General features: G+C 35.7%; 1 long non-coding RNA gene across 1 annotated transcript; it reads left to right on the forward strand.

Moving 5' to 3' along the window:
• The first annotated feature begins 1,783 nt into the window (after positions 1–1,783).
• LOC129144439 (uncharacterized) lies at positions 1,784–24,438 on the forward strand. The gene is made up of 3 exons (XR_008548873.2): positions 1,784–2,248; positions 23,988–24,052; positions 24,237–24,438. It is a non-coding gene; the product is annotated as an uncharacterized LOC129144439 (long non-coding RNA).
• The last annotated feature ends 709 nt before the right edge of the window (positions 24,439–25,147 follow it).

Consider the following 25,147-nt stretch of genomic DNA (forward strand, 5'->3'; position numbering starts at 1 on the left):
GGAAGAAGGAATTGAAAGGTGTTTTTTTTTAAATTAGCAGACTAGGCAATTCATATGAAGATAGGGTCCTATTAAGTTTTCTCATCAGTGTCTCCCTGATACTTAACGCAATGCTTAGTAAATAGTAGGTATTCAACATATCTATGTGGAACAACTTTATTTGCCAGGAAAACATAAACATAACCAAGAATGAACTGGCAAACTGTAAACATAAGACACTGATCTAGATTTGTGTGGACAGAATGACTTATTGGGTAAGCTATTGGCTCCTAGAGAGCTAGGTGCAGATCTTATACATTTTGTATCTCTAGAATATAACACAGAGCCTAGCACTCAGAACCTTACTTAAATATTTAAGGAATTATTAAATAAGTCACTATTTCAGATAGTATGAAGGCATAGTGTGATAATTTTTCTTCTCACGGTGCCCAAGGTGTTGTTGCTACTATTAAAATATGTGGACAAAGAAGATAACACATATTTGCTATCTCACACCATTGAAGTTCTATTCTATTTTTCTGCTCGTTTTTCTTTGAGATTACCACTGTGCATGACTTATTTAGAACCAAAAGTTTTGAACATAAAGGCATCCGACAAAGAAATCCAATTTCAAAGGTGTTTTGACCTTAAAGTTTTGTCCCCTAATATTTATTCCAAGGATATGTGTTGTTGCAGTGGTTGTAAGATGCCACCAACATTGAAAGTCAAGAGGGCCAACCAGAATGGAATAAAATGAATGAGCTGAAATAAAAAGAAACTCGGATTTCCCCACTAGTTTTTACCTTTCACCTTCTGAGGCTTTATGCTTAGAAGTATTCCATCTGCCAAGTAAGGTATGTTAGCCACCATTTCAAAACTATGACCTCAAGAGTCAAAGTGATTTGATCTAAGTGACTTAGTTGAAAAGGTTGAAGGAATATCGAACTGATATCCAGTACTGTGTGACTTTACCACAGTGTCTGCATTCAAAAATAGAGATAATAAGTACTTCACTGGGTGTTCATGAGAAACAAAAGAACCAAGAGTCAGGATTCTGGTCACAAGTTAATTCTCCAGGTCAAAGATTGTTTCTTTATTTCAAAAAATACACAGATAGCAATGAATAGTCTTACATGTTCTGTCCTAAAAATTGGTTATTCTTACTATTTCCAAGTAATGACCCATGACAGGACAGAGGTCAAGCTTCTATATAATTACTCACAGCTGTGGTCTACACAGCTTGAATAATAGCAGCTCAATACTTTTGAAACTCTGGAGGAATGAGTCCCTTTTGCAGCCACAAGACAAATCTGTCAGAATGATGTCTTTTTTCTTGGTACATTACCCTGGGCAACATCTGACCAGTAGTAGTGTGGGCTCCTTTGGGGGCTGGGAAGCTGGAACAAGTGTCAGCTGGCATTTAACACTTATTTCTGAAGACAGAATGTTTCAGACATGAACACTTGTATATATTGAATTGACAGTTTTCCTTTCAGGTTAAGTTTATTAACAAAGTTGAGGTCAGTGGCACTAAATGCAATCCTGTTTGAAGTCCATTAAAACTACCTTTTGTTCTGCTTATCACAATGCGTTTTTTCCTTATTTTGCTAAGTTTTATAATGTTTTAATCACAGAAACTGATGTACATAGGTTTTTTTTTTAAAGCAAATACTGCTGAAAGCAACAAAAAACACTATTGCACCTGTCTTATCATGCCCCTTTCCTACCTCAATGTGAATTCTGTAGTCACAGTTTCTACTTTCAGGTCTTATAGCTATTTCTTCACACGCTCGAAATTGTCAAAGCTTCTAACAATGCCTGCCAATGATGCCAATGTCTGGCAAACTAAGGCAATACTTAGTTTTCAATTTGGACATAAGCTAGCCCAACTAGATAGGCTTCTGTGAATTTTCTGGGCTTCAGTATGTTTTAGCAGAGCTTTCAAGTGGGAAAAGTATCTTTACTTTCTTTCTTTCTTTTTTTTTTTTTTAGATGGGGTCTGGGTGACAGAGTGCAGTGCCTCTCATTGCAACTTCCAGCTCCCAGGCTCAAGCCGTCTTCCCACCTCAGCTACCAGAGTAGCTGGGACTACAGGACCGTGCCACCATACCTGGCTAATTTTTGTATTTTTTGTAGAGACGGGGTTTCGCCATGTTGCCAAGGCTGGTCTTGAACTCCTGGGCTCAAGTGATCCTCCTCACTGGCTTCCCAAAGTGCTAGGATTACAGAAGTGATCCACCACATCCGGCCACCTTTACTTTCTTTTAAGGTAAGGATCAATTAGGTCAAGGTTTATTATGTGCCATCTGACTTCCTAAGGAGGTAGTTGGCCCCCAGTAGAGCATCATGAGAACCAGCTAGAGTCTAGTGCTTAAGTCGGTCTACCCTTATCTAGTGTGGTGGTAGGTCAGGGCTGGGAGCCACTGGACCACCATATAGTTGCAAATGTAAGGCTTGGAACCCTGTCTTCTGATCACTCTAGCGGGAGCTTTTTCACTCCAACCAAGAAAGGCAAAGAGACAAACAGGGAGAGAAGTCAAGATCCTGCCATGTCTTTCTTATGGGGATGGGGAAAACATGTATAGCTTTTGTCTAACTATCACCTGTTCTCTGCAAATATTATAAGGTTTCCCTATGCCATTCTTTTTTCTATTTAGACTACTTCTCCAGACTGATATATTATTTCCAGGAGCCAAAACTCCACTGTTTTTTTCAAAGGCCAGCTATAATACCAGCATGACCATTGCCTTCCCTGTATAACTGGTAACATTGTCTTTTTCTTGCTCTGAATTGTTGTAGGATTGCCTTATAGCAGTTAAAACTTTCTAACTTTTAATATAATAATCTTTTAATGTAATCATAATTAACATAATACTCTGTATACATTTCTTATCTCCTACATAAGCAGAAAACCATATGATGGCACAGACTTTTTTTATAGGCACATAATAATCATGTAGCTATAGTAAGTATTTCTATCTTTTGCCTTTTCAACAGTGTAATTATCTTTGTGATTTTTTATTTAATGTCAATCTACTCCATAGGCTATTACTTGTATTTCAGCAGAGACAATACACACCTTATCCTCAAGTGTATTCTTATAACTTAGCAAAATGACAGGTATATAGTAGAAATTCATGAATATGTGATGAGTGAATGAATAACAAAAAACATAAGGCATTGAAAGATTCTGACATTCCTTTTGAAGTTGAAATTAAGTGAAGTTTAGTATGGCTTTAGAATCATGAACATATTTTATATGTTAATTACTTGAAAAATGATGATCTCATTATATGTGTAACTGGGATATTAAGCAAGCAAAATTTGTATTTGTAGAGCATAAGAATCAAAAAGTATTTTTATTTTCATCTTCCACTATCTCTTTAAAATTTATTTATATGAGGGTGGGAGAGATTTTACCCTGATCCATGATGAAAATTCTGGCAATCTCATTATTTTTAAAAGCTAACACAAAGCCTTCTGCTTTTTTAAGTAGTAAAATTTAACCACCCTCCTTCAGAAATTAAAATTAGAATATCTAGTCAAACATATTAATCAACACTTCAATCTTCAACCACAGGTAAGACTTTTCCCCACTTCTCCAGGTCTGGCCATCTGCAGGCAAATTGCATGCCACCTGGATAGGGTTTGGCCTTTTCTGTTTCCCTCCTTATTTTTCTACCCTTTCTCCCCCATCTAGCTCCCACTCCCAGATTAAATCTGCGGAAGGAAAAATGGAAAAGGGAGCCAGAAGATTCTGGCTTGAAGGCACTGTACATTTTAGTCTGGCAAATGTTTCCAGATGTATTTATTCATTTGCTTATTCATTGCTCATGAGTGTTTTTAAGGATTCTGCGGTGATTCCTCACTGAAAATATTCAGTGGTGCTACCCCTGACAAGGGAATAGTGACAAAGAAATTGTTGCAAGCTGTGTTTTCCTCTGACTGCCACTCCCATTACTATCCTTGTTTTGAGGAATATACTATAGGTTCTCTCAGTATGGGCCTCATCACCCTTCCAGAGATCTTTGGAAAGTATACAAAATAGCTCCAAGATGGCCTACACCTAGTCCATGAGAGAAACATACATACTTTGCCTCTGCTAGCAATGGGAGTATAGCTGGTTTCCAATTGGCATGCCTTTTGCTCTGATAACTCAGAACAGTAGACAAAGTCTCTCTCATAAATTTCCAAGTGTAAGTCAGACTCTAGTCTGCTGAGTTTATAAAATCAAGGAGATAGCTGTCACATTTAATTCATGATCCCTATCAAGCCTGTCTCTGTAGGCTTGAGGGGAAGGGAAAGCACATCTTCACCCCTGTATTGAATATAGGCTTTTACGAATTGAGGCCTCAGTTGAAACTGAACCAGTAAAGGTCCACTTTAATTTACTGTTACAAATACATGCTTTCAATTTAGAAAATTAAATAGCCAATTTCTAAAGAATATAATTGGGAGATTTTTAAAAGAATTAACGAACTTATTGAGCTTAGCAATAGAATGCACAGTAAAAACTAAATCACTCTACCAATGTATAAATGGTTGATGAACTAATTACAACATATGGATGAGGATACATGCAGTTTTATAGTATCATTGCAGTAAATTACATAATTGTGGCATTGTTAGAGTATTTAGCTGCATTCAAGAGAAATCATGAATTTTTTTGTAATGCCATCAGAGGGCTTACAGATCTGTGGCAAGAGTAGGAAGCCAGGGTCAGAATTTGGGCAGAAAAATAATCAAGTCAATGTCCCAGGAACATTCTTGCTAGGATTCTACCATCAGAACTGGACTCTCAAAAATATAACCACAGTGATTAATTTCACCATTTCCCTTCAAATTTGCATCAGTCCAAGTTTCAAAGTCCTAGTTGAAACCATGCAATGGCTGCATCTAAATCACATGTCTACATACAGGGTGTCAGAATTGGACAAGGGAATAGCTGAGCCCTTAGACTCCTGTACTAGGAGGACTGACAGAAAAGATGTTCAAATGGTTAGAAGTTGTAAAAGGAAAAAAGTAAATGCTCACTATTGAATCTTACAAAAAAGTAAGCTTGAGATTCAATAGTCAGTCCGGGAAGGTGAAAGCAGGTATAAACCAGGGTGTACAGGGTGAGAAGAAAAACTGTTCAGGAAAGTATATAAAACATAGAAACACTAAGGGTCATGCTAAAGAGATCTCAACTTAAAAATGAGTATTGTCATGTAATAAAACCACACACTAAAATTCTGGCTCAGTATTTACCAAATCTTAAACTCAGCCACTAGATATGAAACAATGAACCCTTTTTCATACCTTTTGAATAATTGATTTGTTGGCATATCTCAATTGAGAAATGCTGGCACCAGTAAATATAAGAAAGCAAAAACCAAAACCATGATATTTGCAAGAGCATACACTTTAATTGGCTATAATAATGCCAAAATGTGATAACGCCTTTATGAATCTGCCACTCATTCGGTCAAAGAAATGAAGTATTCAAGATTAGCATTTGTTTTCTTCTAATAAGCTAAGGCTCTTTAAGTATCTGGATTAGGAAAAAGAATGAAATAAGCAAAGAAATGAACTCTGGATCTGCCCCACTGATATTCATTTCTCACTTTGTCCCTGCCCCAAGGTCTGAAAAATTAATAGATATAGCAGAGAAAGCATTAAAGCAGGAAAATGGCAAGATATAATTATTTAATGGCTTTGAGCATTGCTCCGTGACTGTCTGTTCATAATTCAGCTTATCTCTCTCATACCCATATGGGGAAAAATTGGGTATGATGTCATCTATTTAAACATTGTGTGGACTGCAATGTGTTCTATTCTAATTCACATAGTTTCTTTGAGTTTATATGTGGAGGTATGCATAGGATGGGCAATAAGCTTACTTTGAGGTATGGAAAATCAGGTATTTTGCTTTTAAACAATGGTCTGTGAGAATATACTCTCTGGAGTGGGATAATGGGTAGTACTACTTAAATCTACTCTGACCCAAAAGTTTTAAACACAGAAAAAGTGTGAGGAGAAAAGGGAGAGAGGGAGGAGAAGAATAAGAGGCAAAAACAGGAGAAACACTAGCAGCAGGGAAACTATAAACAGAAAGGACTGACCTATCCTTCATAAATGAGAACTACAAGTGGTTTTGGTAGGATGCAGGAGGATAACATAAAGGATTTAAAAAAAAAAAAACAGTTCAAAGCAACTGTGTGGTGGAGCAAGCATATATCAGCTTGCAAAGCTAACTGTGCGCATTTCTTTCCATCTCTGCCTTCTGAGGTATCATATTGGTAGCTTGAAACTGGCCATGATGGGAGTATTTATATCATAAAAATTGGGAAATGCTACAGATCAGCGCTTTTTTCTCCTCCCTTCAGAGAATCAGTAGTTAAACATTTATCAGAACATTGCTAGCTAGAAACCACAAAGTCAGAAGACCCCAAGAACACGCATATCGGGAACAGTGAGGACACACACACCATCTGCTAGTTGAGGCCTTTTTGTAGCATAGAAGCAAGTGGAACCAGCCGGTGGCAGCATCCAGAAATTGTGAGGCCAGTAATGGAGCCTGAGGTGTTCAGGTTCATGTTTAAACCACATCAGTAATTATGATCCGATATATGGTTTAGAATTTCAGTGAAATTTTGGTCAAACTGCTCTAAAGTGATGCAGAAGCTGGGCCTGCTTTTTGAATATTTTCTAAGAGGACCAAGATGCCATGTGCTGCTACCAGTGATGTGTCTTGCCTCTCTGCATTTGAGAAGCCTCAGTGAACAGCGCTATTGTGCTGTGTTGCCGCCAGAAGTCAAATATCATTTGGAGGTGAACAGAGGTAATGATGCTGTGTTGTGACAAATCCAAAATCCAGACAAATATTGCTACAGAATAAAAGTAATAAAAAGCCACTGTAGTGGCCTTGGTTTACCTCTAGAGATTATTTACAATAGGTACACATATGAAATTCTTTATGAATGAATCACCATTCTTACTCTTTAGATCCATTTCTATTTATTTTGCTCACTCAGTAAAATACTTTTTAGAAAATAATTTTAGGACTTACCCCCTAATCAACATAATTTTAATCAATTTCATCATATTTTTTCATTACTACATGGTTAATTTATTAAACACTATCATAGTCAAAGTTATAGGGATAATTGCATTTGCATTAAATAATGTTAAGGAAATTATACAATTAGAACTATGTTAAGCTTTATTTTTAGTGCATTAGAGGGTCAGCATGCTTTAACTACCACAAGTAGTTGGTTTCATCCATCTCTTTTATTTTCCCTGATTCATGATTAGAGAACAAACTTTATGTGTCCTTGCTGAAATGCCTGCAGAAGAAATTAACCATGGCATGTATCACAGACAGCTTTAATGTTTTCTGACATTTACCCACTATTGTTGGGAAATTCCTGTATTTCTATACATAATTTAGATATATTAATAAAAATTTTTTCACCATATACAGGGAAAACTAATAAATGTTTTAGGCAAAAACATAATGCATGTGGTGGAATCATATATGCATAGTACAGGTATTCTAAATTAGGTTTTAAGTCCATAGCATTAAACCTGTATTCTCAGTTAGGTTTAAAGTCCCTATAATTAAATATATATTTTCTATTATATTCAAATGATTCTAAAATTTTAGCTATATAAGGCACCATGAATATTATAAAACCCAAACTCCTTATACTAAAGATAAAGAAACTGAGTTCCAGAGAAAATGAGGACCACAGAAACACAAGTCATAGAAATATGAGTCATAAGTTCCCATTCTACAGAAAACGTGAGCATTACATTTGGAAGATATAATACAAACCTAAAACTGTTAATACAAGATCATTATTGTATGCTTACAAATAAAGTCAATCCCCTGACACAAACCTATAATTGACCTCAAATTCCTGGGCTCAAGCAATCCTTCTGCCTCAGCCTCCCAAGTAGCTGGGACTAGAAGCACATACCATCATGCACATAGTTCAAAATATATTTTTAAATTTTCATTCTGATTTATTCTTTGACATATACATTACATAGAAGTGCACTGTATTGTGGTTAGAGAATTGTTTCTTAAGGAAATTGAGATTCCAGTTTAATTGTGCCAATTGTGTTAAGAGAAATATATTGAAAATTTTAAGGCTTTATCTCATTCTTCCTAAGACTTTTAGACTATATGTTTCCAAGTTTTGTGGTTAGTTGCATCAAGGTTCGTGGTTATTACACCTTATTTATGCAGTGGAATTTTATTAATATGAAACATCTTTTTTTCATTTGATACTTTTTGTGTTGAATCTATTTTGTCTAATTTGGTGTACTAATACTTTTTAGCTCTTTAGATATTGTATTATAATTTTTAAACATTTTGCTAAATGAGCCTTTTTCTATTCTGTAATTTGCAATTTCTCTGTGTCAACAGTGTATGATTGAATTTTTTAGTTTAGCAATCTGAAGTTTGAGATATTTAATAGAAAAATAAGTACATTGATATTTAATTTTGCTATTGATGTTTTGTCATAATTCTATCTTATTTTGTTTTCTAATTTCAATTTATTTTTGTTTTCTTTTTTGATATCTTTCTGATCACATTTGATATGCTAGAATATTTGATTTGCTAGAATATTATATACTTTTAGTAGTATATAAGATAAAAAATAATTTTTTTTGTTATAGAAATTTAGTCCAGTGATGAGTCCTAAGTAATAGGCATATTTACAATTATTATTTTTTATGAATGGCTAAAACCAATTGATATATATACACCCTTACTTTGATTCCTTCTTCCCATTTGGCTGGAGCTTACCTTTTCATAAGTACTTCAAAAATGTCATAAATGTTCTCAGTTCTTACTTAAGGATTAATATCATTGTTTTGTGATTCTATATTCAAATTTATTTTCTGTCAGAACATTGAAAATATTAATTGTCTTCCATTCTATAATGTTGCTGAAATAGTCATGTGGTTTTAGCTTTTTTTTGTTTCCAGTTAACTTTTATTATCTCTTCTCAGTTTTGTCTTCTTTATATTCTTAGAGCTCTGAAATGTGAAATACACCATGATGGATTTATGTAGATCACTTTTTTTTTTTTTTTTTTGACAGAGTCTTACTCTGTCACCCAGGCTGGATTGCAGTGATCTTGGCTCACTGCAACCTCTGCCTCTCTGTTTTAAGTGATTCTCCTACCTTAGCCTCTTGAGTAGCAGGGACTGCAGGTGTCCACCACCACACCCATCTAAGTTTTATATTTTTAGTAGAGACAGGGTTTCGTCACGTTGGCCAGGCTGGTCTTGAACTCTTGACCTCGAGTAATCCGCCAGCCTGGGCCTCCCAAAGTACTGGGCTTAAAGGCATAAGCCACCACGCCTGGCCTTATGTATATCCTTTTAAATTTATCTTATTCATCTTTTGGAATCTTTCAATCCAAGATTTTAGAATTATTTCAGCCCTGGAATATTGTTTTCTATTTTTCTTTGCTTCCGATACCCCATTAAACACATACCCATATATTATTCACTTGCGGTCCTTCTTTTAGCAATTTCAGAAATATTTTATTATATTAACGATATCTTTTTAAATATAATTTTCTTTTATTTTAGATCAGGACAATCTTTCCACTCACTCTTCTAACTAATGTATTCATTCTTTAGCTAAGCCTATTCTTTATTCCATTTATATCTTACATTTTCATATTTTGAAGATCGGTTTTTATGTCATCTGTTTCCTAATCTTTTGTGAATAGGATATAATCTTTCGAAGCATATTAATCACACTTACTTTAAAACTTTCTTTTTGCTTACTTTACTTCACTTGCCAAGTTGTTGATTTATTGCTTGGTTTGTTGTCTTTCATACATGAATTTTTCAAAGTCTGGTAATTCTTGTTTTTCTTCGTATCTTTGTATCTCATACTTCCTATTTGTCTGCTTGTGGATGCAAATTACAAACACTAGATTTTTTTTTCTTTTATAGCAGCAGAAGTATAAGGTGTACAGAAGGAAAGATATGTAATTAACTTGATTTCTATTTTTGTGGGTTCTATTTGCCTACTGAAGCTTGTAAATTGCCTTGGCTACTGTTCTGCCTTTCAGGTTCTATCTCCTACTTAGCATGGACCGGACATTTCTGTTGTCTGCTTCTTTGCAAGAGAGTGAAAGTCCAGTGTGAAGGCATCAAAGACATATTCCACTCTCAGCATCATATAGGTCTTTTATGGAGCTTAATTTTTAATTTGTTTACCCATCTAGCCAATCCCAATTATTATTATTATTATTATTATTATTGTCAAAATGTGTTCTTACATTTTGTCTTCCAGCATGCTTACACATGCTTATAAAATGTTTTTTTTTTGTAATTTCAAGCTATTGAGGTGAGTGGGAGATATAGAATATGTGCTCAGCCAGCCATCCTGATTGAAACCAAAGCACAAAAAGGGGCAAAGTTGTGAGTCTAACCCAGTTATCTGACACAAACATTATTCTTGCCTCACTATGCTATGTAATAACACTTAAACGGCAGGATAAACATAAATTTGGTAACCAGATGATAACATGACCCTCCTATTCTCACTGGATTGATTAACTTTTTTAAGTTCACCCTTAGGCATGTGAAAAGAGAACTTTTTAAGCCCTATGGGCAGGAGCTCCTTATGTAAAATCAGATCAATTATGAATTCACTTGATTCCTTCAAAGCTCCCTGGAGGCGGGATGGCTTAGTTGCTAGCTTTGCCTTTTAAGGTAAATAATAGAACCAATTAGCAATATTCTTGTTCAACATGGATAACAAAATTTGTTTACTATACATAAAGCTTACTCAATATAAAATGAACTTCCTTTTATTTGGTGATTGAATTATTACCTGCATTTGCAGAGCAAAATTCCTATGCCATCAAAGTTTTTATGAAGTACACAACATTCTTATTTCCATCTGAAGTCATTTACACTGATATCATTTATTATTAGAATTATTGATTAGGTCAAAATTAGGAAAAACTTACCATTTAAATCTTTCTGTTTAATTTTATTCCCTCTTCTGGCTTCTCTTTACCACCTGCCAAGGCTTACTAAGAGATAAGTAAAACCACCACTAGGTTCATAGAATTAATTGTTCATACACCAACATTTGTGACATTTGGCTATTTTAGCTAATAAGATAGACTTATTTGTGTATTTCTCCTTGCTTGAATTCGCTCACACAAACACTTAACAGGCCTCTTTCTGAGAACAGTCCGATTCATTAGTATTAATATGTACCGGGCTATCATGTTTCCTTGAGCAGTCATTTCTACTAACTTAAAATATATGAATATGAAAATATTTTCTTCTCAAATTAGTACTAGGTCACCCATAGAGATGTCATCTGTTACCTGAAAATTGCTTCTAGTGTGCTTTCATTCCTCTGCTTTCTCTGCTACTTTTTAGAAGTCAATGTCTAATAAAAATGACTAATTTTTCCTAGGGAACCACTGGAACAAAATTTCCCTTGTAACACTTTTAGCCAACAAAATGAAACAGTCACATTGAGATTCTTTCTGAGCTCCATTATGGTGCTTGTGGCCAAATATTCAAGTCATTAAAAGTATTTTACCATGCAGCTTCTCAAACAGTTTTAAAATACCCCTGAGAGCAATTGGATAATTATGCCACTATTCAACTTTCCAGGGGATCAGTTTGTCTACTTAAGAACTTTGTCATGATTTGGCAGCAAGAAAATTTGCTCTGTAATTATTATTCAAGTTATACGATCCTGATCTGAACCAAATAAATGTGAGAAATGTTCATCAAAACAAATCAAGCTTTGCCTAACCAGTAGCATGCTCTAGGTAAAAGCTTTCTGATACTCGTGTGCTAGAGATCGCATGAGTGGTAATACATCGATTTCCTCAGCCTTTGGGGTTTTCAAGGCTAGCTTAAGAACCTAAAGAACTTATGCATTTAACCTGCAGTCATAACATTCTTATACTCCATCATGCCTTACAAGTTGTTTTAATCCATGGGTTCAAGACTGGGAAAACACAGAATTACTCCTCTGCATAACTACTAACGGGCAGAAATCAACTCAAATAACTTTCAGAAAATAATTTATTCACTTCTCAATGTCAAAAATAACCACCAGGCTGGGCGCAGTGGCTCACACCTGTAATCTCAGCACTTTGGGAGGCCCAGGCGGGCAGATCACCTGAGGTCAGGAGTTCAAGACCAGCCTGGCCAACATGGCAAAACCCCGTCTCTACTAAAAATACAAAAAAATTAGCCGGGCGTGGTGGAACGTGCCTGTAGTCCCAGCAACTTAGGAGGCCGAGGCATGAGAATCACTTGAACCCAGGCAGCAGAGGTTGTAGTGAGCATAGATTGCACCACTGCACTCCAGCCTGGGCGACAGAGTGACACTCGGCCTCAATAAAAGAAAAAATCCCACCAATCTGGCCACAGAGGCTCTGCATCTTCAGATGGTGATACTGTGTTACAGTAAAACAATTCAAGTATTACTGAGAGAACTACATTATTTTTTTCTGACACTTTTCAAATGAAAAATCATTAAATATACTAAACAGTTACTCAAGTGAAAAATTCTTTATAAACAAGCTATCAATTTTCAAAAATAGTTTAGTAAAACTGGCTCCATTCTTACTAATACTTAACTTTTTAATTATCAGCTTTTTTATATTTTTTATTATACTTTAAGTTCTAGGGTACATGCTTTTAAACATATAATCTTATGTATTCTTATTAGTATTTTCCTTTATTACTTAATCTGCCTGTAAATTGAATTCAGAACCCCATGGTTTGCCATTTATATCTTCTTTTTCACTCATCATTAAAAACCTCCATTACATTTTGCTTGTCTGCTGAGGGTAGATTAGGGAGCAAACTACACTGCCTAGAACATAGTAGGGATTCAATAAATTAATTGATTCACTGACTAATGTTAGTTTATTTTTTGCTTGTTCTCTTGGAGACTCATTTATTCTCTCTTCAGCACAGAAAAAGAACTAAACAACAAAGAAATAAAAACTCTCTACTAGAGAACTGACATAATTTCCTTCTAGTCCAGCATCCTTTCTAGGATACCTTTTTACCCAATAAAAAAACAACTTCTTTTTTAGTAGGGTTTTTTTTTTTTGGCCTAATGTTAAACGACCAGAAGTTTGTTGGTCCATCAACTTGCCACTGAAGCAATGGGTGTAAATAGAAACTGCCTGAAATAAAGGGAACGCATCTCTTACAACAAAGCAAAACGTAACAAAGCAGAAGATGTTCAAACAGAAAATTGATGTAGGATTTCAAATTATTTCATTGCAAGCTTCAGCAGAGAATTTCTTTGTGGTCAAGCTAGGTCACAACTGGGCTGTGAGGATTTATAAGGTGGAATCATCAGAGAAAGGAAGAACTAAGATGTAATTGAGTGGATACCCACCCTAAGGTAAATTACAATTCATTAACTGGGTCTCCAGCAATCTCAAGTGTTAAGAATTTTGAGCATACTTTGAAAATTTAGGAGACTGCTTTGAAAAGAGCCAAGAGAAACACAATGTATAGGTCCGAATATAAAATTAGTAATTAACCATAATGAACACCCTCAGTCTTTTAAGATAATAGAAAGTTATTATTACTGGATACACATAAGCTGACTTATTGTTCCCCTCAGCATCCTACCAATTGGAAGCAGGTGGAACATATAGAAGAACTAGGTCTTACTACAGCAATCTGCAATGATATCAAGGTGAAGGAAAAAATGAAAGTACCCTCTTCTAAAGGTGCGAGTGAAAACAACAAAATACAGCTGCCTTTGCACCTGTTCGTGAAACTCTTTAAAAGAGGGATACTGTTAATATGAATGCCTTCCTTCTCCACATTTTTCTCAAGATCCTACAAACAGTGGAGCCAGTATTTCATGTAGAGAAGGAGGTCTGCTTACACAGCTCAGTAGTGTCATTAACATCCATTGTGAGAACTAGACTGAGCCTTCTCACTACCCTTGGTGGCCCTGCCCAGTATCAGAGGATGATATTTGGGTCTGTGAACAAGAGTTGGGAGTCATTGCTTGGTGTCAGAGAGAAAATGGGCCATGTCAGAATGCAGCTTTCCAGGTATACACAGCATCTGAGAGGGTTGGCTTTCCTAAGGTCAGGGGTCAGACAGGATGTGATTTTTAAATATTTCCATAGTGTAGGAGTAGTGCTTCTGTATTAGTCCGTTTTCATGCTGCTGATTAGGACATTCCTAAGACTGGTGATGTATAAAGAAAAAGAGGTTTAATGGACTCACATTTCCACATGGCTGGGGAGGCCTCACAATCATGGCGGAAGGTGAAAGGCATGTCTTACACAGCAGCAGGCAGGACAGAATGAGAGCTAAGCAAAAGGGGAAACCCCTTATAAAATCATCAGCTCTCATGGGAATTATTCACTACCACGAGAACAATATGGGGGAAAACACTCCCATGATTCAATTATTTCCCACCGGGGCCCTCCACAACAGGTGGTAATTATGGGAGCTACAATTCAAGATGAGATTTGTGTTGGGACACAGCCAAACCATATCAGCTGCTTGTAAAACAGAAGCCTGAACTAGAGGAACTTTTGAGGACTGTTTTCAGTCTTCCTGCTTTTCTCTACTGAGTAAACATGAAAAAGACACAAATGTCTGTCACACTAAAAAAGCAAATGAACAAGAAAAAGTGGTTAAAATATAGAGAGAAGGAGAAAAACATCCTAAGAGATGATTTTCCTGGGACACTTTGCCTGTTAAAATCCATGAGGCCAATTTTGATATAAAAGGTGTGGATGGAATTGTGTCAAGATCTTTTAAAAGAAGTTCCACAAAGGAAAATAGGTCAGTTAATATATGAAAAGGAACATGTAATTAATCATGACTAAAGTAAGAAGAGATAAAATATAAAATTTTAATAAGAAAAGTTTCTGGAACAATTTAAAGCAATAAATTACTCAGAGGGAAAAAATGCAATCAATTTAAAAAACATATTTAGAGTATGCAAGCATATAGAAGTGATTCAGACAGCACATATCTAAGTGTGTTAACTGAATTAGTTGTAAAATAACTTTAATAACATGCTGGTGAAAAGAGAATAGAGGTAGTTTTCAAGTTAAAATGTGACAAATGATGCAAATACAAATATAATCAGGAAGTAAATATAGAGAAAAAATGATGAAAATTAAATATAATGAAATGAAAATTAAATATAAAGAAATACTTTTAAAGGTCACATAATAGGAAAAAATTAAGATAATGGGCTCAAGAGCAGTCATATTTATAGGAGAAGTGGGTACTAGAGATGACACTCAAAAGAAGTAGCTATTCTGGAACTCTTAAAACTGAGTATACATTTTGTCAGGCTTCCCACCTTTCCCTCTTTGTTTCTAGCTTACCCTTTCTTCTTCAAAGAACTCTTGGATAGTAGTTGAGAATATTTGATTCAGGTAAAGAGAGAGGAGCCACAAATACTGAGAAAATCTTTGCGAAAACATTTTTAAAAGTATGTGTACATTACAAAACATTTTAAAAGTATAATCAAACAAGCAGATATATATGTCTCAGATTCCTGGCATTCTGATCCTATAACCATCATTACCAGCTGTGTAATGTCAGCAAATCTATTTGCCTCTGTGTGTTTCAGGTTTTGTTTTATTTTGTTTTATTTTGTGGTTTTTGTCTTATAAAATGACTGGAGTTGGCAAGATACTCTCTCATATCATGTGTTCCATGTTATGTGTAGTATTATAATTTTAAAATCAACCTTGTCACACAAACCTTTGTTGAGCCATTTAGAGAGGCATTATAAGGCATTTGCTAAAGCTTGCATGTATAACAAAAAGCTAGAAAATTAAGTTGAAGAGTCTCACTTTCTAAATGTACTTTTAAAATGCTGAAATAAGTGCTAAAATCATTCATTGTCAGAAGTAACTCTGCCAGTGGCCACAGAACATGTAATGTCTTGAATGTTTTCCACTTCTAGCTTTTATAATAAGACACCAATGTTACATTTGGAAGAGAGCAGATCTGGAAGAGAGTTATAAGTATTGAAATCCTATCTGTCCTGAGAAATAAGTAATCTGAAAAGGAAGAAAGAAAAGGACTTAAAACTAGCTATTGTCAGGCAGTTAACATTGTGATTTATTATTTGTATTGGTCATTATGTAACTATTAACATGCTGCCTTTTCTTCAAAGTGTCTCCTACATAATAAAAGCTGGAGAGTTAGAAATAATAAACATTTATTTCTGCATAAAGGAATATGCTGCAGGCTTGAGCTAAAGCTTTTAGACATCTACATAAGAATTATTATTGAAGTTGTAAAGTTGATGAGATTTCAGAGAGACAAAGAAAGCAAGGAGAACATAAGACTGATCCTGGTGATACCTATCTTTAGAGCACAGGAAGGCATAGTTAGGTAAAAGGAATATCAAGGGGCCTAAATCTAGAGAAGCAGAAGGACTTTAACAAGGGAATGGTTAAGAAAATGAAGAACAGTGGCCGGGAGCTGGCCAGGTGCAGTGGCTCACACCTGTTATCCCAGCACTTTGGGAGGCTGAGGCCAGAGGATCACCTGAACTCAGAAGTTTGAGACTAGCCTAGCCAACATGATGAAACCCTGTCTCTACTAAAAATACAAAAATTAGCAGAGGCAGGATAATTGCTTGAGCCCGGGAGATGGAGGCTGCAGTAAGCCGAGGTTGAGCCACTGCACTCCAGCCTGGGCGACAGAGTGAGACCCTGTCTCAAAAAAAAAAAAAAAAAAAAAAAAAAAAGAGCAGCACAAAGATAAAAGGAAAATTATCCACAGTATTTTCATGGATATAATATACATAGTTTTAGAGAGACAGGGTCTCTCTATGTTGCTAGGCTGGTCTCAAACTCTGGGCCTCATGTGATCCTCCTGTCTTGGCCTCCCAGACTGGCATTACGGGCATAATCCACAACTCCCAGGTGATTTTCATGGATATAGACAGAGATTTTCTTGCAGCTAAACCATTACTGACAAAGAACTCCCTCTTATCTAGTAGAGGAAGGGTGAGGGAGCTGCAGCCCACACTTGACCTTCTCCCACATTCTCTCTAAACTATACCCATCACTCTCTTTCCTTGCTTTTTAAAAATCCAGAGAACTGATTTCAAAGCCTGAGACGTGTGAAGGTCACTTTTACACAAAGTTTCATCAGCGGAAATAGCAGCATTTACTAACCCAGAAAAGAGAGTTCGTGTAGAAGCTTTATGACACATCAGGCAGAAAGCAGCAGCACCAGAACAGAGGTCATGCTTCAGAGCCTAGATGAATGCTGGGTGCTCTGTGAGACCCAGCTTGTTTCTCAGAACTTCACTGGCAGCACTGCCTTTACTTTTTCTGATTTCCCCCCTTTTATGTAGCTTAGCCAGATCTCTCTGTCTCTGTTTCTCAACTTCTCCCTTTCTTTCTCTCCCCACAACACCCTTTTCTGTCCCTGTCTCTCTCTCTCTCTCTGTCTCTCAAACACACACACACACACACACACACACACACACACACACACAAAGCATCCCCATAAAAAAATGCCTTTTCTTTTCCGAGGAAGGGTTATAAGTGAACCTCCACTTTTGATAGTTCTTGTGGGTCACCAATGTTAATTAAAACTCATACATAAAGAAAAGTCCTAAAACTTTTTATCTACCTCAGAGAAGTATCAAAATGTTGACAATTTCAAGGATCAAGCAAAGGCTTTAATATTAACAAAATTCACATTTAAACTTTAATAATTTTTAAATAACCACAAGGCTCATCTTTAAAGCAAAGAGTATACCAGATGGTTCTTTGCCGGCACAAATTGTTCTCTATGTTTATAATAGGTTTCTGTAAGTGCCTTTGATAGACAGCAACCAGTTGTGTTACAAAACAGTGTGACATCAGGTCAATCATGATGAAACTTGATAATGCCACATCAATAATGTGACATTTTAAGCTGCAGTTTGGAACAAATTGCTGGAAGGGAAGAAAGTGATATCTAGTAATGAATGAATATTCTAAACAAATGTTAGCTCATCATATTGTTGTCTTTGTTGATGAAGTTCAAGGCCAAAGGCATGATAACATTGACCCTCAGAATCCCTAATGCCTCTTAAATCGAGAAATAAATACATCTCCTGATGCTGCAAATAACATGTCCTGTTGTTCTCATGAAAAAAATTGCACTATATAATTTATCTAATTTCACGTCAAATTATTAGGCACATTTGGATACATATTTCAGCGGAATATACAACTCCTAAAGTACTACAGGCCCTAAAGCCACAATCATAGGATTAGCAGGGTAGGAACAATTGGTTGATCTTCTGTAGGGCAGATTATTCAAATCAGCAAATCACCACATAAAATAAACAAAGCTGACCCACCCCTGGCTCCATTCGTAAAGCCACTGTGCTCTGCTCTCCCTGTTTGTGATGGTCATGCCAGCCTGAGCATAGTGGGTACTGGCAGTTTAGCTTAGCTTCAGGAAATTGAAGCAGACAAACAAATCATAAAGGGCCTAGAGTGATGTAGGAACTATCTGGCTTGCAGGAAACTTGATCCAGAAGGAGTGGGGTGGGGTGATGCAGGGAGCAGAAGAAATGAGGTGGTGTCAACTGATAGAGATGAACTATGACGGGAAACTCAGAAATACCTATTGGAGAATTTGATCACTTCTCTGATTTGTGTGCTGTGAAGACTCTTCCACACCTACCCACTAAATCTTTACATAATTTCATGTTTTTAGTTCATGTGTTAATGGGTGGATCTGTTTGAAGGAGGGGACGTTGTATGGTTTTGAGACACATGAAAGTAAGAAGTAAATCATTAATGGAAGCTTCATGTAACCTAGTCTCCTGCTTCTTTGTAGGACTAGTTGACTTGCTATTCTCTAAATATATTTACAAAGCTTCTATGCTTGACCAAATTTTAGTCAGGTTCCTTAAACCTTCTAGGCTCATCTGTGCCCTTCCTATAAAATCCAGTTGTAGTAAGAAGTCTGCTAAGTCAGTTTAGCCAAAATGGTCCACTCTTAATATTTCATAGAGTTTCTCATCCTCTACCATCCCTCAGGTAACATCTCATCTTTCTGGCCTATTTTCAGCAAGAATCCTGTTAGGTTGGTTTACCCAGAATCCTCCTCACCCCGATGTTTCTTCTCAGGAATTTTTCATCCATTAACTCCCACCCTTCTCCCTGGCTATAAATTCCCACTTGCCTATGCTTGACTAAAATCCCATTGCAGTGGTCTCTAGACCTATTTTGATGGTCCTTAATAAAGTCTTTCTTACCGTGCATTCAACGGTAAAACCTCAATTACTTTTGCACCAACTTAATAAGTGTCATTGAGGCCGGGTGCGTTGGCTCACGCCTGTAATCCCAGCACTTTGGGAGGTCGAGGCGGGCAGATCATGAAGTCAGGAGATCGAGACCATCCTGGCTAACATGGTGAAACCCTGTCTCTACTAAAAATACAAAAAATTAGCCGGGAGTGGTGGCGGGTGCCTGTAGTCGCAGCTACTCAGGAGGCTGAGGCAGGAGAATGGCGTGAACCTGGGAAGCAGAACTTGCAGTGAGCCAAGATGGCGCCACTGCACTCCAGCCTGGATGACAGAGCGAGACTCTGTATCAAAAAAAAAAAAAAAAAAAAAAAACAGCGTCATTGTATTTTTTTCTATCCTGCTTTAGTGCCATGGCTCTTTCCCTTCTCTATGAACTATATTCAGGATTTCTTCAAGATTCATCCCAAGTGCTGTATCCTTGATAAAGTAGGTTCTAATTTCCTAATTGAATTTTCACTCTTCCTCCTTAAAACATACATAGCACTTTGTAAATATATTTCTTACGATACTTAAAATAATCTGGTTGTATTCTAGCTGCTGTGGAAATTAGCTTGAAGTGAGGAATTGTGTTTTACTTATCTTCATGGCCACTGAGGTGGCTAGTCCAGTACTCAACAAATGTTAAAGTACATTGAACAAAAATGCTAAATTGTCAATAATACTAAAATTAGTGTCTTTTTATCTGTCCTGGTCCACATTTAAATATTTTAATATCTTAATTTAAATATTTAATTCAGGTGGGTTCTCACACATCCTTGCAAGGTAAATTTATTTTGATAATCCCTTTTAACTATGGTACATAAGCAGACTCTTTTTTCAAAAGAAGAGCGTGACCTTTAGCTCTAATCTGCCATCTTTGAGATGTCAGTAAGTGAAGTTCCCTGAAAACCTTGTATTGGAAGGCAGAATTGATTACATACAGCAGACAGTATGTGTGGCTGTATTCTGTGTTATATTTTTGTTGGAATGCAGGTTGCTTTACTCAGCAATTGATCAGAGAAATATATTCAAAAGATATATTGTCTTTGACAAATGTTTTCTAAAAGAAGACTTTTTATGCTTTGTCTATTTTTGTTCTTTTAATTCTTTCCTTTGGAAAGAGTTAATTGAGAGCTACATTAAACTTGCCCCAATATTTATTTTGTAGTTCACTGTCTTGACAGAGACACAAAAAATGTATCTCACATGGTGTCCTATATATCATCCAGTGTCTTTTTCAGTCTCAGGTATCAGCAGGAGTCAAAAGTGATTGATTAGAGCCACAAAAGCGCTTGTATTCTTCTTTCACAAAATTAATCTTTTTCTTTGCATGTGCAAACTCTGACTTATATTATTAATACATCCTTACTACTACGTGAAGGAAAAAAAAGGCAGCCAAACAAGACTAGTTAAAATACCATATGCTGTGGACCAGGGCAAGAAAGCTTATGCGTTTTAGTTTGGGCTGTCTGTTATGAAGATAACAAAATGTAGCAGCCATTCACAAAGAAAGCACAATGGAAAAAAGATCATTTAAATTTAACATGCTTGGAATTGACTGCTTTTGCATACAAATAGAAAAAGGAGCATTGTCTAATTCTAAATAAAACTATTACTACATCTTCATTGCCACAGTCCTTCAGATTTTGTTCACTGGTAGCTTTTGGAGATATTCTGACTTCCTGTAAATAGAATTCCAAGTATTCTGAGAGACAAAATAGAATGAAAGTGCACTGCTAAAGATGTGGATTTATTTCCTTAACACATTAAATTCATAGTCAGCAGTAATGTATATCCAGGTGTTTTATCTCAAACACAATATGGCAAATATTTAAACGCCTTCCAATTTTTGAAAATTTCTCATTTTCATAAGGTTTGTTAGATTACTTTGGCCTTCAGAATTCCCTATTTCATGGTACCTGGTCAAAAATGTCATAGCCATTCACTGAACATACATATACTGAGCATCAGTTGTATGTCAGATAGTGTCCTAGGAACAAAAATAAATAAGAAAAAACTCTGTCACTCAAGGTGTTCAGAAAAAGAAAAAGAAGAAATAAAACATACTATTGAGTCCAGTAATGGTGAAGTAGCATATATTAGATGTGTACTCTTATGTATATGAAATATTAACTATTTTTGAAAATTTTTTATTTACTTTATATGTTACATATATTTTTATATATTTATATATATTTATACATATAATTTCAATAGCTTTGGCGGTACAAGTGGCTTTTGGTTACATGGATAAATTGTATAGCAGTGAAGTCTGATGTTTTACTGTATCCTTCATCTGAGTAATGTACATTGTACCCAAAATAAAGTTTTATATCCCTCCTCCCTTCTCCTCCCTTCTGAGTCTCCAATATCCATTATACCACCCTGTATGCCTTTGCATACCCATAGCTTATCTCCCACTTATAAATGAGAACACGTGGTAGCAAATATTAACTCTTGATAAAATAGAAAAAGAACTGTTGATGACAGCATAGGTAAAAAAAACAGCAGGAAAAATTGAGGGGAGTCCATACTTGAATGAAGAGAACCATGCTGTGTTCTAGCTAGATTTATATTACCAGAGTAGCTGGAAATTGAAGGGGAAAAAACTCAGAAAGGAGGCTGGGCACAGTGGCTCACACCTGTAGTCCCAGCTATCCAGGAGGCTGAGGCAGGAGAATCCCTTAAACCTGGGAGGCGGAGGTTGCAGAGAGCCAAGATTGTGCCACTGTACTGCAGCCTGGGCAACAGAGTGAGACTCCGTCTCAAAAAAACAAACAAAAAAATGAGAAAGGAGGCTCCACAGACCAGAAAGCCCAAAATCTGCATACACACTTTCTTCAATTCTTGGCCAATTGTTAACCTGTACATAGAAGAAAGAAACTACAGAAGCCCAGGAAGGAAATAAGAACTGGAAGGCTGAAAGAACTTAGCAGAGATTTCAGTACCAGTTGCAAAAGAGAAAAAGTCTGGCGTTCAAATTTCAATATACAGGTAGTCCCTGAATTATGATGGTCGGCTTTACAATTTTCTATTTTATGATGCTGTAAAAGTGATATACATTAAGAAAAATACATATTTTAAATTTTGAATCATGATTCAAAATTCTTTAAAATGTCTTTATTGTAAAATAGGCTTTTTGTTAGATTATTTTGCCCAAATGTAGGCTAGTGTAGGTTTAGGAGTACATTTAAGGTAGCTTAGGCTAAGCAATGCTGTTTGGTAGATTAGGTATACCAAATGCATTTTCAACTTATGATATTTTCAAATTGTGATGGTTAATTGGGACATAAATGCATTGTAAATTGATGAGCATCTGCATTAGAATAGCTCACATATTTTATTGAAATGCCAGAAAAACACGGCTTAGGAGTAAGAAATATGTTCCAGAACTAAGAAATTTGCCATAGGCCTATTGACAAGACTGAAATAAGTCCACTTAAAGCCAAAAGCAAGTGTCCGAAAGCTCTAAATGATCCATGAGTAATATCATAACATACTAGAGAAAAAAATAATTTTTGAAGATTTTACACACATCATCCACAATGTCTAGTATACAAACAAGAAAAGCTAGCAGAGGACAAGAGATATTAATAACTAAAATCAGAGAAGAATTAAATGAAACTGAGATGCAAAAATCAACACTAAAGATTAATGAAACCAAAAGCTGGTTCTTTGAAAGAATGAATAAGATTTATAGACTGCTAAATATACTATCTAAGAAAAAAAAGTGAAGTTCCAAATAAGCACAAATCAGAAATGACAAAGATTACAAGTGATCCCACAGAAATATAAAATATCCTCAGAGACAATTATGAGCACCTCTATGCACAAAAATTAGAAAATCTAGAGGAAATTGATAAATTTTTGGAAACACACAACCTCCGAAGTTTGAGCCAGGAAGAAAGTGAAAACCTAAGCAGACCAATAACAAGTTCCAAAATTGAATCAGTAATAAAAAACCTACCAAGTTAAAAAAACAAACCAAAAAAAAGTGAATTTACAACAGAATTCTGTCAGAAATACAAAGAAGAACCTTTACTAATCCTAGTAAAACTATTCCAAAAAGTCAATAGTATAGTTCTAAAAATTGATAGCATGATATCATACTGCACATATTATATCTCAAAACAGAAAGAGGATCCGCCTCATTCTGCCTGAAGGACCAAGTGGAACAGAAAATGCTTCATTGAAGAAATAATACTTGAGCTGAGGGTTGAATAGGAATTTGCCAATAATGTAATTTGGGAATGAAAATTGCAAAAAAAAAAAAAGGCATAAAGCTATGTGAGATCTTGGTCCATTTGGGAAACACATCTTGGTGTAAAAGAGAATAGCATGGGCTAGAGGCAGAAGATGAGTCTAAAAGAGCCGAAGTTGAGATTAGAAACCTCTCTGGGAAAGGAAGAGATAGTTGAAGAGGACGTTCTAAGATTAAAGAAGATATTCAAGAGGGAATTAACATTTAACACTCTGAAAAGTGACTATCCAGGAAACCTGGATAGTACTCTAGTACCTCAGAAACATAGAGTAAGAGAAGCATCCAGTTAAGTACTATGTGACAATGAATAAATCTTATAGAAAAAACCTTGAGTTTCTTCCCTGCAACTGAGAAAGTTTCATCATCCTTAAGAATTTTCTTCTGATTTTATCACTGCTGCTTCCCTTATTCTTCTTTCTTTCTTTACATTCACAGTTTAAAAGGTTCTGCTGCTTACAGTTTCTCAGCTCAACAATGACTTTGCAATCCAGGCAGGACAGGTAGTATTCATCTCATTTTATAATGAAAGAACAGATTATACCATAAATTTCATACTTCATCACATAACCATATCAGTTATAATTAAATTTTTTAAGCTTTTTAATTTTTAAATCTCACCTTACCGTACTTTGAACAAAATTGATGTTCCAGAAAGATGCTATATGTTTATTCTTTAACTTCCAGCCCACTTGGAACATTGGTGCCTATGCCAAAGAGTGAACAGCGGGCCAGTGGAATCCAGTGTTCCTACGTCCTTCTGCTCTGACTCCTCCTGACTTGTCCAGCCTTATTAACTGCCACGCTCATGCGGCCATGTACACTCCCCGAATTCAGCACTACTTGTATCATCTTAAGCCAAGAGATTGATAAACTCCAGAAATAATCTCAGAAATAAATGTTGAATATTTCTAAATCTGACTGATTTTGTTGGTATCTGACTGTTATGGAATTGTCATCTATGTTCCCAAGCAGACTCAGGAAATAAAAATTAAAATTAAAAAAAACAGAAATAGTTTAATTGCCCATAGTAAAAATCTTCTAATGAACAGTCAACATCATAAATGGAACATGTGACTAAAATAACATGACAGGGGCTTCTATTATTAAAATTCTCTTAGCAATACAATAGGAGCTTCTATTAGGAAAACTCTCTTAGAACTCTCACTCATAATTTCATTTTGATTTATTCTCCTACTCTTTCTTTTCCTCCTCCTCTTCCTTCTCTTGTTTTCCACTCCTACTCCCCCCTCTTTGTTTTAAATATTTTTAACAACTGTTATTGATTTCACAAAGTAAACATATGTTTTGATGAAATATTTGGCATCATGTTTATGTTGGTTGTCAAAATTCAGAGAGACTTAAAATTCAATTTTCCTGTTGCTTTGTGTGCTCTTTTATGAGACTGTATACATTAGTATCAAATTCGCATTTAGTTATTGGGATAAAGTTTCATAAGGCTTATTACTGAGTTCGTTATTCCATAGGACTTCTAGAAAATGTTCTCCCCAAACATCTTTCCACAATGTCTCATATCAGAAAACAGCTAAAAGCTACTTTACACTAGTAAAATATTCTCAAATTTTTAAAGCTACCCA

Source organism: Pan troglodytes, chromosome 5 (assembly GCF_028858775.2).
Source record: "Pan troglodytes isolate AG18354 chromosome 5, NHGRI_mPanTro3-v2.0_pri, whole genome shotgun sequence".
In the NCBI taxonomy this organism is placed as follows: domain Eukaryota; kingdom Metazoa; phylum Chordata; class Mammalia; order Primates; family Hominidae; genus Pan; species Pan troglodytes.